General features: G+C 45.3%; 2 protein-coding genes across 10 annotated transcripts in view; one reads left to right on the forward strand and one right to left on the reverse strand.

Moving 5' to 3' along the window:
• Positions 1-16,001, reverse strand: part of LOC146835058 (vitamin D3 hydroxylase-associated protein-like) — a 686,483-nt gene that overhangs the window by 455,177 nt on the left and 215,305 nt on the right. The window lies entirely within an intron of this gene.
• Positions 1-16,001, forward strand: part of LOC146835059 (uncharacterized) — a 505,671-nt gene that overhangs the window by 26,626 nt on the left and 463,044 nt on the right. The gene's annotated exons all lie outside the window — the stretch shown is intronic.

Here is a 16,001-nt window from a genome sequence, read left to right on the forward strand (position 1 = left end):
CTCCAGACCAAGACCATGTGGAGCAGTCGGTTAGAGGAAGCTTCTCACCAGTTCTCGTCTCTGTGTCCATTCACCACAGGCAGAGGACAATAGGGATTGGATCCCTGGCTAAATGATCCTCCCATGATTACCAAGCTGAATGACCAAGGACAGGTCTTGACGCTGGAACAGTGCCAGTTCGGCCAGAGTTACTGGTGCCTCTAGTCTCCATTCCCAGCTGCACTGGCATCTGTGGGAATTTCACTAGGAATACTTGCGGTGGAACAACAACATGAGGGAGTGCATTGAAACCTCTGGATAGAAACTGGAGGAGCCTTTCTACCCTTTATGTTGCACTCAGATTGCAAGAGGGTGTCTGAGTTGTGTGTCATACACGTGGATGCAAAGTTGCTGTTAGATCAAATAAAGAAAAATCACTTTTTTGATGCATCCCCAACTCAAAATGCTTTTTGTTATAACGCCACACAAATGTTGATTGCTCTTTATTCACTACCTAACCTTACTAATCATATGATGAACGTGTTTCTTGTAAAAACAGCTAAGTAGGACTGAAGGAGAGAAGGGTGATTGAGAAAATATAAGACCCTCCTGTACTTAATCCCAGTTCAGCATTGGACTTCTACCAATGTTAAATATAAACCTAGATGCAGATTGGAATACTGAGAGGAATTCTCAGGGCCTGTCAGGCTTTGGAAGGTTTTCTGTGTAAAATGTATGCAATTTATTTTAAAAATGTGTAATATTATTAAAATTATCCAAAGTTAGAAAATCTAAAAAAATATCCAACAAAATATCCGTCTCTTCTGATACTTGGAAAAGTTTTCTTGAAAAAAAAGTTTTGAAGGGTTGTTCATGCATTTTAAAAGATGGAGGGCTGTTCTCTGTTAAATGGACATCGTGAAAGTGAAAACAATGAACATACACAGGATAATTAAAGTAACCAGTTAATTCTCTATGGTACTCCAAGATTTAAAAAAATCCACCAAACCCTGCCTCGGTGATGATTATTTTGCGTATATGAATAACAATGTTAATGCGTTCTGCCATTAATGTAACAATTGACGTGAGTATTTTCTGGTGTATTTTTTAGGTCGAGCCTACAGTGCGCATGCACTGTTGCTTGACCTCCTGTAATCTCCCTATACAGCGTGTAATACTGCCTTTTGCTTCAATTCGCTCACGCCTGTGTCACTTATATTTCCTAAGTCCTTAATGGTGGTGCTCCGGATACTTCACTTCCGGTTTCATAGTGTGGGCGCACCGGCCAACTACAGTTTTCTTACACGGTAGTTTTATAAATGTATATTTATGGACTACTTGTTTAAACGTGCAAACTACACCTATTGGCTTTGCCAGTGCTTTTTGTGTTGCTTACTTCACAGATTCATTGCAGCCTCGGGGGTAATTTTTGCTTCCCCTCCCTCCTTACGCTATGTGTGGCTTTGTCGTTGCGCTATAACTTTGTAAATATGGGCGTTTCCCCTCACCCACTGCACTGACGCCCGCAAGGCAGGCGCTGTCTTAATTTTAAAAAAATCAGGTCTCATTTATATGAAGTACTTATACTGGCGGGAAGGTGAGGCTCACCCAACTCTTCATTTTTTTTTTCATTTACTTTCTTAAAAATGGCAGCTGCGTGTCTCGTTTCACGCGGCTCAACCAAAACCATCTCTTTTTTTAAATTTAAATTTACAAATAAACACCACCTTGCATGTTCCGAAATGTGCATTTCGCGCTGGTTCCTCGCCTTCCACCTTGAAGGCAGGTTTCTGGCTGGCGAGGGGGTTAACTATCCAGTGTGTTTGAGTACAGTAAGAGTAGTTGTCCACTCCCAGTGCAAAAGGTGTGCAAGGCACAGCCCCTGCCTGCCGGTGAGCCAAGCGCCAAGGATTGTTTGGGATAAACTTTGTTCTTTATGGAACCAGTGCTGCCGCGTAAACAGCAAGACTGCGGGCGGAGATGCCTCTAAAGTAGCAGCGTGGGTTAACCACTCATTGCTGTGATGCTTGTGCAAGTCAATTTTAGGTCTCGCCTGAGCCAGCGCATGCGATGCGCTGGCGAGACATTTAGTAAGTGGGCTTTTAAAAGTCCAACCACACGCTTTTGCTGGCCTCAAGCTTGCGGTTACGCGCGCGGTTACGCACAGAGCCGCCATCTGACATTCTGTCATGGCTCATTAAGCCTTACAACTCTTACAGCGCGCAAATCACTTTTATTTCTATGCTCCTCCACCCCTGCTCTCTGCTCTCACTACCCCCTCCCTTCTCCCCCTCCCTCCTGGTCAGTTACCGGACTACAGCTTGTTCTCTTTCCTTCTATGCTCCTCCACCCCCTGCGCTCTGCTCTCACTACCCCCTCCCTTCTACTACCCCCTCCCTTCTTCCCCTCCCTCCTCGTCAGTTACCAGGCTACAGCTTGTTCTCTTTCCTTCTACCTTTTCTGCTTTTTAAAAATTTATTAACCCAGGTGTTTTAGCGCTTGTGTAAGTGGCTATGTGCGTGCGTGCCTTTATTTTTTGCTCTCTGCTTGACCATTACTGAGAGCATAGCTGGAAATAAGCATTTAGCTGCCGGAATCCGTGATATTGCTGCACCATCCGTGACAGAGTGGTCTTATGTTTCCTACAAACCGACTGAAGTTCTCACTGCTGCTGCTCTTATAGTGCTGTTTTCTATGTTTTACCAATATACTTTCTCAATACAAAAGTCTTAAACCAAGGATTTTAGTTTGTTACCTCTGAGGGGCTCCTTAACTAACCCTGGGCGTAGTTTGCGTAGTAGCACTACACGTAGTTACGCGAAGTACACTTTGAACTACACTCAGCTACACAAACCTTTGTAATAGTGCACAGCTGTTAACACTGTGTGCTTGGCTGCTCTGAGCAATAATTGCAAACAGCATCTTGCACAGTGCAAGTTATGATAAAATAGATATCTCTGTTTTTATATGCTAAAATGCATATAGTCATTTCTCCAAAGTGAAAATGATAAATTAGCATGCAGTGAGAGAGGTGATGATTTTGGGATCCATCCTAACTTAGGGAGAGAACCAATCAGATGCCTTGAAAACAAAAAGCACATCTTCTTGAACAATTTGGTGGTGGTCCCATCCTCTTAGGACCACCCCAAGCACAGTTATTGGCAAAAATACAATCCCAACCAAAGGCCCTGCAATGCATTGTGGGACGAGATTAGCAGTGGGCAGTGAATATTGTAGTATCCGATATCAAAATAATTCTACAAAGAGCTGCAGTTCAACTAGTCATTACTAGATGTCCCTCATGAGTCAAATGCAAAAGCATTGAAATTATTATTACATCAAGCTGCAGTTCCACTAGTCGTTACTAGATGTCCCTCACAAGTCAAATGCAAAAGCTTCATGAAAGGGTGTCAATGCTTTTGCATTTGACTCAGGTTGAAGAGTGTCGGGCCTAAAATAGAGCCCTGTGGAACTTCAATCCTGACAGATCTACTACACGAGATGGTATTGCCCACCTGTACAATCGTAGTACGATCGGTTAGATAATTTTTGAGCCACTGTACAGCCTTTCCCCTGACACCAATCTCCCAGAGCCATCGTTCAAGAATACTGTGAGAGATGGTGTCAAACGCTGCTGATAGATCTAGCAGGACGAGGATAGATGACTGCCCCCTGTCCAATGCCAGTCTGATGTTGTCAGTTACTTCCAGCAGAGCTATTTCAGTGCTATGGGCTGCCCTGAAACTCGCTTGTGAGGGGTCTAGCAGTCCCTGGCTCTCAAGATGGACAACGAGCTGTTTATTGACCAGTGACTCGAGCATCTTACCGAATTGGGGGAGCAACGATATTGGACGATAATTGGAAAGAAGCTTCAGGGTCTACAATAGTTTTTTTTAGTATAGGCCTGACTCTAGCAGTTCTCCATATTGTAGGAACTTCCGATTTTGACAATGACTTGTTAAATAAATCGACGAGGCTGTCTAACAACGCCGGGGCTATGATTGGAAGAATTCTTGGTGGCAGGGGTCTGTAGGAGAGCCGGATTTTACTTTTATAATAGCTTTGGTCACTTCTTCAGAACTACATTGGGTACATTCTTCCAAAATGTGAGGAGAATCAGAGGCAGTTATGGAAAGATTTCCTGGGGCATTGATAACAGCTAGTGGGGGAAAGGAATTACATGCACTGCTGCGCAAGCCAGACCCATGTGCTGTACCTGTGGGAGGCCTGTTTGTGCTGGTCCATGGTCCGCGAGTATCCATGTTTAGTGTGAGGTGAGCAATGTGCATGCATCAGCTGCCAAGCAGGTGGTGTCTTCAGATGTACTCTGGATGTTCTGACTTCAAGAATTACTGGTTGCTGTATTTGCACATACATAGCCATCATTTGTGTTTAAAAAGTATAGGTTGCTGTATTTGCACATTTGTGCTTGAAAAAGTGTGAGTTGTTGCATTAGCATGTTTAGTTATTGCTGCTGAACAAACAGCAGTGTATTCAAATTTCACAAGCCAAGAGAACTGACTCTATTTATTATATGAGATTCGTGCATGGTTATCTAATATGCCCAACCAGGAAGAAATAAGAAGCATACAAGGGACAATCGTTTTCAATAAAATAGAGGCTTGGTCTGGGGAAGGACAGGAGGCTGGGGGAGGGGATGGCTCAAAGGCAGAATCTGACAAGCATTTGCAATGCAAAAGGTCTAGCATTTGCAAGAGTTTAAGCTATTGGCATTGTAAAAAACAATGCCTATTATTTATGTGTTTTGAAAACCTGCAAGCCGTGCGTAAAACAAACACTCACTTTGTACTTATAGTTGTTGCTTTCAAGAAGCAAGGCTGGCAGTAAAAGTGCGTGTTTACGCACTGCTTGCAGGTTCTCAAAACACATAGATAAAAGGCATTGCCATTTACAAAGATAATAGCTCAATCTCTCGCAAATGCAAGACCTATTGCTCTGCAAATGCTTGTCTATATATGTGTACTTGTCAAGATATCCATTTAATTCTCTCGAATTGATAGCCTGACTTGTGTTTTTAAAGAATTACTGGCCACAAGTTTAATGAAGTCTGCATGCTGCTATTATGTATGAATTAAAGTGAGAATCCATTGTGGGTGGGAGTGCTTATATTCTGATTTACATAATTAGCAGTTCATTAATCTATTTTCCTAAATGATGCTTAACCCTCTGATCCCTTAGATAAGAAAGTCGATGGTATCTTTTAAAAAAACTTACCAGGCGGATGTATGGCACCATGAGATCGTCAATGTATTTTTTTTGTTTCCCAAAGTGTATTTAAAGATTTTTAATCTCATTTGTCTGCATTGCTACTAGTAAGTCAGACTGCACTGACCTTCTGCCAAGAATGGAGCTCCATGCACCATATTTGAAGGATTTATCCTTTGAGTCTCTGTTGGCTAAGACTGTTACTTCTGGTGCAGAAGTGAGAACACTTATCTAATCAATGGCACATTGAATATATCCCAAAAGTTGCTGCTCTTCCACCCTCCTTTCTACGAAGTAATCTCCTTAGCAAGGATTAGTTAATTCAAGAATTAGAAGCATGCTCTTCCCTTCACTGAGGTTTACTAAGATTCTGTATTCTTTAAGTTTGCTTCCAATAAGGCTTACTTAAAAGAAAACAACACACTCCTTTTTTTTCCCTTCACCCATCAACAAAGGAAGTGGCATAACTGGATCTCCCCGATTTCACCTGCACAGGAAGTGACCGCTGAATTTCCCAGCATCCATCTGGACAGGAAGTAACATTGCCATTTTTCCTGCCAAAACAGTCTTTAAAAGACGAAACCAAGCAAGAGACCTTAATCTCCCATCACCCGTCAGCACAGCCAATGACATCATAGCACCCTAGAAGTCTAAAATACCCCAGCTCCACCACACTCCTCGAAAACATGAGCAACATCAAACTCACCCAGCTTGTTTCAGAACCAACAATCACCACAGGACACACACTGGACCCCACATTCACCACAAGCCACAGCACTAAATACAACTCAAGCACACTGCTCACATGGGCTTACCACTCCATCATCAACTTCTAAATCAACACACCTCAAGTCAACACCCCTACCATGTTCAGCATGCGAAGCCGCAGCTGGAGCAGAATCACAGAAGCAGACTGGCTCAGTGCCCTCAAAATAGATCAACCTCACCCCACACACAACCTCAACAAAGACATCTACAACTTTAACAGCTGGATAAAGAATTGAATGGACTCCCTCACACCCATTAAACCAAACAAGCACAGAAGATCAATCAAGCAGGCCAGCTGGTACACAGAGGACCTCAAAGACACCGAAAGACGCTGTAAACAGCTAGAAAGAAAATGGAGAGCCAGCCACGACACCACCGACAGAACTATCTACAAGGCTGCACTCAGACGCTATCACCAGCAAATAGGAGACACCAAGAAAAAGCACTAGTGGACTACATTGAAGGAAGTTTTAACAGCTGCAAGAATATCTTCTTGTTTGTCAAGGATTTCACCTCGCACTCATTCACTGTCAATATCATTGCTTCCTCCCAACTACTCTATAACAACCTAGCCAACTTCTTCCAAAACTGTATAACTGCTAACATCTACAGCAACTTTGTACACCAACCCAACTCCAGAGAACTCATTGCTAACCAACTAAGACGGCCACCTGACTGAATGGACAAACCCTCATCAAAAATGACACAGCGGTAATCATGCTGACCATCCACTCAGAGCCCCCAATGGACACATGCCTCCACCACGGCTACAACCTGGGAACAACACCAACCAGCACCACCCTAACCCACATCATCAACACTTCTATCACATCTGCCACTTTTCCAGCTGAATATAAACTTGCAGAAATCAACACCCTCTTCAAGAAGCACACAGTCAACCCAAATCAACTGAGCAAACTCCGACCCTTCTACCTGCTCCCCTATCCAGTCAAAGTTATTGATAAGGTCATCAACAAGCAACTGACAACTCACCTTGAACTTCACTATCTCTTACACAACACTCAATCTGGATTCATAAAGAACCACAGCACTGAAACAGCACTCATCGCAGCCGCCAAAGACATTCAAAACTTCCTGGACTGAGGAGAAACAGCCACCCTCATCCTGCTTGACTTCTCCGTGGCCATCACTACTGTCTCCCACAACACCCTCATCAGAAGACTCCACAAGATTGGCATAAAAGGATCCATTCTCAAATTGATCTGTTCCTTCATCACTGGAAGAACCCAAAAGGTCAGGCTGCCACTCTTTACATCAGAGACCAAAAACTGAGATGCCCACAGTCCCACAGGGATTGTAACTCAGCCTCACCATTTTCAATGTATACATGACACCGCTCACCAACATCATCCAATCACAAGACATCACCATCATCTCCTATGCCAATGACACCCAACTCATCCTCTCCCTTGGCTGACTGACAACCACCACCAGAACCAACTACACCAACTGCATGACTATTGTAGCCAACTGGATGTGAACCAACTGCCTGAAGCTCAAAATCAAATATTGGTCTTCAGCAACAAGACCTCCACATGGGACTCCACCTAGTGGCCGTCAGAGCTAGAGCAAACACCCATACCCACAAATCACACAAGAAATTAAGGATCATCCTAGACGACAAGCTAAACATGACGGCTCAAGTCAATGCAGTGTACACCTCCTGCTTTCACAACCTACTAATGCTTCAAAAAGTTTTAAATGGTTGCCTCAGAATGCAAGACGGGCTTTTAGGCAAGCACTCATCAACAGCAGGCTGGACTTCTGCAACACTTTCCATGCCGGATGCTCCAAACAACTCATATATAGTCTACTGACTGTCCAGAACAACACCACACGACTCATACTCCACCTCCCATGCTGCAACCACATAACACTACACCTCAGACAGCTTCACAGGCTCCCCACTCACAAGCGCAGGCAATACAAATTTCTGATGCACACATTCAAAGTCCTACACAACACGGGACCAGAATACCTGAACAGCCATATACACTTTCACCAACCCACAAACACCTATCATCTGCCTCATTCTCACTCGTACACACTCTCAACATTCGATAAAGCATAACTGGAGGCCGCTTATTCCCCTACATTGCACCCAAAATATGGAATATCCTCCCTCAACTCATCAGAGCCTCCTTTTTGAGTTCTGGAAGAAGCTGAAGACCTGGCTTTTAAGCATCTTAGGGACCACACACCTTCCTGAACACCTGTATACACTCTTGGGTGATTAGTGCACTATAAAAATCAGCATGAGCTAACTTCTTCTGGGCAGGTTCAAGGGGGTGCTTCTCATGTCAGGGGCAAACAGTGGGGTCTATTTTCAAAATCCACAGAGCCCACAATGACAGCTTTCCATCATTTCTAGCTATCTGGACAGCCTGAAAAGGTCTGCTGATGGTCAAATTCAAAACTTCTTTCATCACTGCAGAGGTTGGATCATGGATTTATTGGTAAGATACATTTTGCTTCTATTCTATCAAATTCAGGTAGCTTCCTGGCCAAATTCCAAGGGCAAACAAGAGACCATCTGGTCAAGAATTCAACTCCACTGGGCAAACAAGTAAACTCTTTGGTTCCTCCACAAGAATAGTAAAGGGAGAAAGTTCTCTCATTTTTCTGGGTACAAAATCTACCAGAGGTTTTCACCTAATCATCATTTGGAAGGGTTTGAATATGTGTGTGAGCCCAACTTATTTCAAGATGTGCACTCTACTGTCCATTATTCCTCTGGTTTTTCGTAGGAAATATATGGCTCCCTTGACTTAAAGGATGCTTCTCATCACATTCCCATTTTTGTGATCTCATTTGACATCTCATTTCCAATCAGCTTGCTCCTCTTCAAGTTGAAATTCACCCTAAAAGTATTCTCAAAACTATTGGCACTAGTGGTGTGTGTCATGCACCACTAGAGATGATGTCTCCTTCCAAACCTAGTATCTGTTCAGGGACAAGACCTTTGCAGATGCTCAAAAAGCATATCTGACAAAGAGATCTATTGGATTACTGATCAACGAATCCAAATCCAAGATATTTTGGGCAGTATTTCCAATGGTGCTTGGTTTCTTCTCATCTGGAAAGGGGGAATCCATTTCCTTTGACTGTTTCACCTCTAAATGTCCTGACCACACACATCTCTGTATTCACCCTAGGAATTTGGCTGGAGGAATAGCAAGACTATTCTCACCTTCTCTCCTTAGAGGTGTATCAATCTCCAGGAGTGTAGGGAGCACCAGACCTGTGTAAAAAAGGGGAACAGGGAGGGAAGGATTAGAGAGAGATACAGAGTCAGAGAGACACTTATTCCCAGCAGGCTGGTTGTTAGCAAACCCAGGGAAACTCATTGAGGTTCAGAATGGCACAATGTTGCAGCAGCACAATACAACTCACTGTCAAGAAGAAAAAACAGAACTATAGTAGGTAAGTAGAATGTCAAAAGGGTGTTGCTACCCATTGTGGTAGGAGATGTTGATAAAACTAGCCCCTAGACAAACCAGGAAACTTGCCCTGGGAGGAAGTGTTGCTATAACTAGCCCCAGGCACACCAGCAAACTAGCCCAAAGACTAAAGATGAGATGCAGCCCTTTCTTCTGGAAGCTAGACCCATAGTTGCCAAATTTAAAGGGAAAAGCCATACCAAGGTTGGAAAACAGATTCTGGTCATCACAGTCTAATTGCAAGAGAAGCCATGAGTTGGTGCAAACCTATAGCTGAGACATGAAGCAAGACTATTCCATGACAAGCAATGGTCAGTACATGATAGAAGGGAGACAGAAAACTGAGGGAACCAATTAAGGGGAAAAATTACAATGGTGAGGGGACAGAAATAAGGGTGCAAAGCGAATCGTGAAGTAAAAGAGTTGAACAGCTAATTTTGCCACAACACAGTCCTCAGTGACCATTAACTCTTTATAGGGCTCTGCCCTCTCTGAACTGAAAATCAAGTCCCACAGTCTTCAGGTAGTTTGGGCCGCAGGGTTAAGTCCCAAACCTGGCAGCTATTACACTCCATGACTGTAGTGTCCACTGATCCATTGTCAACTCGTCCATGTGCTACAGTTCCTGACTCTCTAATGTGGTGACTAGGACCAGTCATCTAAAAGAAGGGAACTTTCAGCCATTCTAAGAGGCCTTACCACACTCTCAAAGAAGGTGGAAGGCAAATCAATTCTGTGGAGGACAAACAATTTTAAAACAAAAGCCTTGGTGAATTTTCAGTGAGGTACTTGCTGCAAGGTTCTGGTGGAAGCCTTCAGAACTTTCTAAGGGTGGAGGATCAGTTCTATCCCCCTCTGTATTTCACATGAGAGGCAAAGACAAGTTGCGAGCAGACTCTCCAAATCACATCTTCCCCTCAACTCAGAACTTTTGCCTGTCACATTTGATATTTCAGGAGGTCCGTAGTAGGTTCAGGACTCCAGTGGTGTATCTTTATGCATATGGGCCATTAGCTTTGCTTCCCAAATTTTGCTCCTGATTTTTTTCCAGAAAGGCTTTTGGAGATAGATGCCTTAAGCTGCTCTTTAACAAGGGGGCTTCTTTTTGCTTTTCCCCCATGTACGGTCATTCCCAGGTTTTGAGCCATACTGATGAAGGAGAAACTAAGTGCTATCTGTTAATAGTTCCTTGGAGGCCTTTGAAGCCCTGGTTCACAGTCCCAAGAAAGTTAGCATCTTCAATCTTCAATCTTCCCTCCCCACATTCACAGGTAATCCTGATAGCTACTCGATCCTATTTAATCAATAGATTTTAAAGGCACTGGATCCTCTGCCACTCCCTGAAAATGCGTATGGCAAAAGATCTAAGTCATCTGCTCCCTGGTTTCCCCTGCCTTACAAGCAGAGAAAAGCCATTGTAAAAAGTTTGAGCCCAGTTAGAGAAGTTCCTATAACCCTGAGGCAATTAGTCCTATAAGGTGCCTCTCACAAAATTCCGAAAACTCAAGTGGCATTCCATGAGAGAGCTTTTTACGCTGTATATTGAGACTGCTGCCAATTCTTCTAGAAAAGTTTTCAATATTGTCACGTACTTTATCTCCCCTGAAGTGGTTAAAAGCACATTTTATCCTTTGTCTGCTCTCTGTACTAGACTCTCGTATTGCTTTGATGATAAAATTCAAAAACTCTATTCCACATTCCCGAAAGAAGTCAGAGCAGCAGACCCAGTGACGCCCCTGCCAGTCATTTGCCAGCTCTTTCTGAGTTTTGCATTATATAGGAGGGCGATTCTCTGGAGGAATAGCTACAATGTAAATCTGGCTCTCTGGAGACTGTTGCCCTCCCCAAATACTCAGACTGCTTGCACAGGCTCTCAATATGATATGGAACGCCTCCCTGAGATGTGGTATTTTTCCTGGCATCTGGAAACAGGCTTTCCTGTTGCCGCTCGTAAGGAAACCCAATGCGAACCCTAGCATGCTCAGCAACTTTAGACCCATCTCACTGCTGCCTGCTCCTGCAAAGATCCTGGAAAAGTTAGTAAAAGTTAGTGAATCACCAACTTTCTTCATTTGTTAACCCAAACAGTCTGTTTCACCATACTCAATCTGGCTTCTGTGCTGGATACACCACAGACACAGCCTTATTAGAGGTAGCTTAGTCCATAAGGGAAACTCTGGACAGCCGGGTCTCTGCCATGATGGTGCTGTTAGACTTGTCAGCAACATTTGACACAGTGGCACATTTCACCTTGTTGAATAGACTAAGCATGCTTGGCTTGCAGGGCAACGCTCTGTCCTGAATTCGATCTTTCCTGGAAGAGCACCCAGTAGGTTTTCCTTCACCCTTTCTCTTCCTCTTCCATAACCCTAGTCTGTGGGGTGCAAAAGGGTTCTGCACTCAGTCCGCTGCTTTCCAATCTTTACCTAGCCCCTTTGACCATGCCTATTGAAATCTGGGGAGTGAATGTAGTCTCCTTCGTGGATGACATGCAACTGCTGTTCTCGTTTCTCATTCTCTGCCCCCATCCTCAGATTTAAAGAGAGCTTAAAACGCATAGTCAACTGGATGGATTCCAACTTCTTAAAACTGAACACAGAGAAAACAGAGGTTCTGTTCTTCAGCCAGAAGGCCCGCCCCCGGCCAACCTCTGCTGATCCTCACCAATTTCTAACCTGGTATTCCTAATAGTGGTGGGAATTTTGTATTAGGCTTCCCTGGGCCTGAGGATCTTGTACCCCTGCACTGGGCTAATATAAAGTGTGCAACAACTCCTTTGTCAGGTGAATGTTGCTTAATATGAGTAATACTGTTTCAAAAGCACATGAAAATAGGTGCCCTAGTTGTCTTTTGATGTTAAAGCACAATCATCTGTACAGAAGGTTCTTTTCTCTGAGTCTGCAGAGATGCCGTGGCTTGCTTTTTGATTTAAATATATTGACTGCTTCCAGTATTTGTCATCTTCTCATTCATTTCTACCCCACTCTCACTTGCACTGTATTGTATTCTCATGTTCTACTCATATCACACACACTTACCAACATTCATAGTGTATACACATTTCCACCAGTATCTCTGTCTTCTACCTAGCATACAGTATTTGTTGAAAATGGTTTCAAATAGGAAACAGACTAGGCAAATCTTTGGAAGACCTCAGGCCAAGCCTTAAGCCAAATAATGGCACAGAGCTCTGAGGCGGTTCTGATACTAAGGCTGTATCTGAGGTGAAAAATTATGGATCAGAATCTGGAAGTGTGATTCCGGATGGTGGAGTTCCATCAAATGTGGACTTCCAGTGGTTTCGAAGAACATGGCCATGCAGCATAGCAAGGCAGGCATGAGGTCCTTTCCGAAGCACAGCCTATACCACTGAGAAAAAGTGGCAGCAAAGCACAATTCAGAGTACAATTGCGGGACAGAGTACAAAAAGAGTGTTCACTTGGCAGCACCCTAATAGATTACAACCTCTAATTCCTACTTTCAAAGAAAAGCTGGATGTAAAGATAATACTACGTTTTGCTCATTGACTACGTCCATCTTTTGTGGATGAGGTATTCCTTGAGGAAACCTGTTAGAAATGGGATTTCTGGTTGGCTAAGGCTTGCGCCAAAGCCAGGCAGAAACCACCACTCTAGTCAGGGCAAGGGAGTTACACGCTAAGGATAACCCCTGCTCACCCCCTTGGTAGCTTGGCACGAGCAGTCAGGCTTATCCCGGAGGCCATGTGTAAAGCATTTGCACACGCACACAGCAACAACATCCCAGGCACACCACAAAAGAAACTCCACACAAGGTTATATATGAAAAATAGCCTTTGTATTCTCATAACATATTAGAATAGTAATCACACAATATACACTGTGCCAACTGGCACTGGGCAATATTTACAAGGGATTATTTACACAAGGCAGGGCCACGTGGGCCACTGTCAGCATTAGCACAAATCACCAATGGTAAATGTAGAACATATATCAACTGTAACACAAATTATAACTATAGAGCACAACCAGTAACTACTGGTACAATAATGACCTCAGCATTATCACAATAGCATCAGGTATAAAACCTATCCTGTATACATCACAGGGGCATAAACACATAATGCAATCTCTCACAGGTCTAACGCATTAGACCCTAACCTCCTAAGTATAACTACATTAGGGGCCTAACTCACACAGTGGAACATAATCGCCCTACCATAAACCATGATATGCAAAACAACCTCATAATCATAAAAGACCACATTTAGAGGTATAACACAGCGTGCGTAAAACATACTGCATGAATTACATTTCCTAGCATCAAAATCACATTAGAAGTCTAAACGCATTAGACACTAACATCCTAATCATAAATCACATTTAGGGCCTGGCGCCCTACAAACCTAACGATCCCCCTGGCCAACTGGCCATCCCAACGAGGGGCTCAAATGCCCTGTGTCCCAAAAATCAGGGCGCTCTGCCGAGTCGAGGATGCGCACCTTTGAGCAGACCTAAACGTGGCAGCTGGCACTAAGTGCTGCGCAGCTGTGAAGGTCAGGGGGCGAAGGAGGGCATCTCACTCTGAATTCAAACATGTCCCCTAAAAGAAAGACCTAAACGGTGCAGCTGCCCACTACTTGCTGGGCAGCTGGAAATGTAAAAATGAGGCATGGGCCCTCAAGGTGCCCTTAGAACAATTGGCCACTGTTGCAGTTGCCCGCGCTGGTGCGGCGCAGCTGTGAGTAGGGGAAGAGGCTTTTAAATCACATTGGCCCCCATGCTGGAGCACACAGGCTCACCAAACATGGCCACAAAAATGTGGCAGCTGCCCTCTTAGCAAGACGGGGCAGCTGTAAATCAAAAGAGGGCCTTAACATGCGGCACCCTTTGGCCCCCCACTGGGGCCTTTAAACAAATATGGCCCACATTGTAGCCACACGGCTCTTGAAGAACATTATACCAAACTTTGGAGCGCACTGGCGCTATAGAGAGAACATGCCCCCAAAAGAACTTGCCCCCTCTGTGCAGCTATGGGCATGGACACCTCTGTGCCCTTACTTTGGAGCCCTCTAGGCTCTAAACAAAGATATGCAAACCGGTAGAGCGCGCTGGATCTGGGAATCACTTAGGCCCACGCTCTGGCGCGCTCCCCTCCCCCTCCCGGCAGCTCTACTCACCGGGCTGCTCTCCGGAGGCGGCGGGGGGACGCTGACTCTTCTTTGCGGTCTGCCGGGGCTCTCCATTTCTCCCTGGAGCCTCGGCGGGCTTCATCGGTGCGGCGGGGGGGGTTCTCTTTCCCTCTCGAGAGCCTCGCTGGCAGCGGCTGCATTTCCCTGTGGCGCGGGGCTTCCCTTCACCTCTGGGAGCCCCACGCTGCCATCGGCCATTCGCCCGAGCCCCCCGCGGCATGGCACGGCTTCCCCCAGGCCGGAGGAAGCGGAAATGGAATCCTCCAGGCCCCGCCCACAGTCAGGCGGCGCGGGCCTGACTTCCATTTTTTTTTTTCGCGAGGGCTGCAGTGGTGATCTCTCGATGTCGGCAAAATGAGGGGTAGGATCCCTCGGTATTTAAAGTTTAAAATGGGGTGGGCACCCGCCTCGATCACGGGCAAAGTTGCGGGGTGGGCACCCGCGCATAAAAATAATTAAATAAGAGGCAACATGCGGGGTGGGGTCCCCTTCTCTCCCCTCCAGCAGGGGGGAATCCCTATGTCGGGATTCCCCCGGGAAAGGTTGCAGCGCCGCGCTGCGGAGCCCTCGTGCTCCTCCTCAGCTGGGCAAATTATAAGCAAACATCAAGCACTCCTCCTCAGGATCGCAAAGCGCTCCCCAGACGCTGGAAGGCTCCATCAAGCCTTGGCAAAGGAAAAGTAAATTAAAGGTTCAAGAAGTCCATCAGGCATCCAGGGGCTGGGCAGGGCCCAGGGAGGCAAGCCTTACCCTGGGCCCCAGCAGCAGCATGCCCCTGGTTGATTCGAGTCCAAGAACAAGAACATTTTCATAGAGTCACAGCCCCTCTTTTATACACCAAATCCTTTGTCTCCAAAGGTGCAGGGAAGGGGAGAACTAGATGCAACTGGTTCCTGAGCACTTTGTTTTGCCCAGCCCCTCTCCCTATTCACAGGACAGGCCAGGGACATCGGACGCACCACAGGGGGTGGAGCCAGCATTGTGTAGGGAAAGCCCAGCTCTATTCAGGTCCCAGGTGTACTCCTCCCTGCCATCAACATGCAGCTCTCTCCATTCACCACCGGGGCAGACCCATCCTGACTCCTGGAGACAGACACACCAGCCAAACGCAAGCCAGACAGTCACTGCACATTTATTACACAGACAGGCCAGCTTCTAGAAGTGGCACTTCTACACGAGACACCGTAACGCCGCACACATCATTGCGGAGCATTCACTCTCACGAGTTCGCACATACCAAACTCGACCCTGCACTCCTCTCACATCAAGACTTAACACGGTCACCCAGATCCCCCATGCATTCCTATGGGAGGGCAGGTCAGTCTCACTTAAAACATACACAGAGCACACGCACTTTACACTGGACCACAGTGCTAAAGTGCTCAGAGGCCTAAAAT

This window comes from Triturus cristatus, chromosome 4_2 (assembly GCF_964204655.1).
Source record: "Triturus cristatus chromosome 4_2, aTriCri1.1, whole genome shotgun sequence".
In the NCBI taxonomy this organism is placed as follows: domain Eukaryota; kingdom Metazoa; phylum Chordata; class Amphibia; order Caudata; family Salamandridae; genus Triturus; species Triturus cristatus.